Raw genomic sequence first — 1,531 nt, 5'->3', positions numbered from 1 at the left:
ATGTGGTGTTAACCAACGTTTCAGAGGAACGTATCGCCTCCATCTTCAGGGTAGAAGAAAAAATATATAAGAAATCTGCAAGCAAAGAGACCGTGAGAACCGGTAAAAGCAGACTTCTCCGAAACGTCGGTTAACACCACATATACACGGTGCCAAATCCCAGAAGACTGCTTTCTTCAAGTTTAAAGCCAGTTTAAAAGAGTTTTTATTTGTGAACTCCTTTTATACAGTGGAGGAATATTTTAATACATGACAATGGCAACATTATGCAAAGGGTAATTTATATATTTAACTTCTTATTAGATTTATATTACAAACATATTGACAACTGCTTGATTTATAAGCAAGATGAGTTTATACTACTGGACGATTTCTATATATGTTGGTTGTGTAACCGTGTAAGGATTTTATGGAAAGAATGATGTGAAACTGACCAAGCAACTTCATTTCATCTGTAATAATACTTCTTATCTGTTTTGTTGTCAATATTATTATCCATATTACTTATCACCATTATTTTATATTGCAAACTATTTGACAACTGCTTGATTTATAAGCAAGATGAGTTCATACTACTTGACGATTTCTATATCTGTTGGTTGTTTAAACCATGTAAGGAATTTATGAAATGTGAATAAATGAATGAATGAATGAATGAATGAAACTTCCAAACCACAAGATGCGACAATATCAAGCAAAACCTTAAAACTAACCTTTTGAAGATGTTTTTCCAATGTCTGGGCGATTATGGGGGCATGCATGATATTTTCATCTGCAACCATCGACAACATGCTGATCATCGCCTTGCTGTTCTTGGCGAGATCTGATAACGACGACGCATATTCTTCAGATACCACTTTTGCTTGATGTATTCATTCACACCACACTTAACTGCAACACAATAAAATCGCCTTAGTTTAGTAATTGTTCACAATTTCATTGGGAAATCATTCACAGTAATAACGGAACTAAAAAACAGTTTAACACCTGCAACTCATGATTCCATATTAAACAGGACTTCGGAATACCTTGAAAATTACCTATTAAAACTTCAGCATTAACATACTGATATGTTTCCTGCAACAAATGTTTTAGTATCGGCAAAAATAACTTACCACTCTGTCTATAACTCTTCCTCCTAAAACCACAACCTGCTGCGAATACCTCAAAATCCTCAAAATGGCTACCTACGTACCCATCCATCAGAGTTGGAGTTGACTTACGTGTATATACGCGGAACAGTAAACATGCACAAGCAGTTAATGACCAGTGGCTGGCAGCTGGGATAGGGGAAAGGGAAACACGGTATCTACCTATCTACTGCTATCTACAATTATAGCCATATCTCAGATGTATTGCATGTACCGGGGTTGTCTACAAATTTGTTGGCTGTAAACTCAATTGTAAATAAGGGAACAATACGCAAAGTTCTTGACAAAGCATATCCCGAAAATGGGATTTATTGTTTAAATACCAAAGTTAACATGACCCAATCTGCAAATATAGAAACTAAAGATAAGATTAATACCAA

The 1,531-nt window shown here is 35.3% G+C and overlaps 1 long non-coding RNA gene across 1 annotated transcript in view; it reads right to left on the bottom strand.

Annotated features, from left to right (window-relative positions):
- The window catches only part of LOC111871341, a 5,674-nt gene extending 4,444 nt beyond the window's left edge, over positions 1-1,230 (bottom strand). Inside the window, exons 1-2 of the long non-coding RNA XR_002844002.2 lie at positions 1,116-1,230; positions 714-891 (exon numbers count right to left, since the gene is read on the bottom strand). This is a non-coding gene — a long non-coding RNA (uncharacterized LOC111871341). The remainder of the gene's footprint in view (positions 1-713; positions 892-1,115) is intronic.
- Positions 1,231-1,531: the final 301 nt, after the last annotated feature.

The sequence above is a fragment of the Cryptotermes secundus genome, unplaced genomic scaffold, assembly GCF_002891405.2.
Source record: "Cryptotermes secundus unplaced genomic scaffold, Csec_1.0 scaffold3163, whole genome shotgun sequence".
NCBI classification, from domain to species: Eukaryota; Metazoa; Arthropoda; class Insecta; order Blattodea; family Kalotermitidae; genus Cryptotermes; species Cryptotermes secundus.
This window is presented reverse-complemented; position numbering and strand designations above follow the sequence as displayed.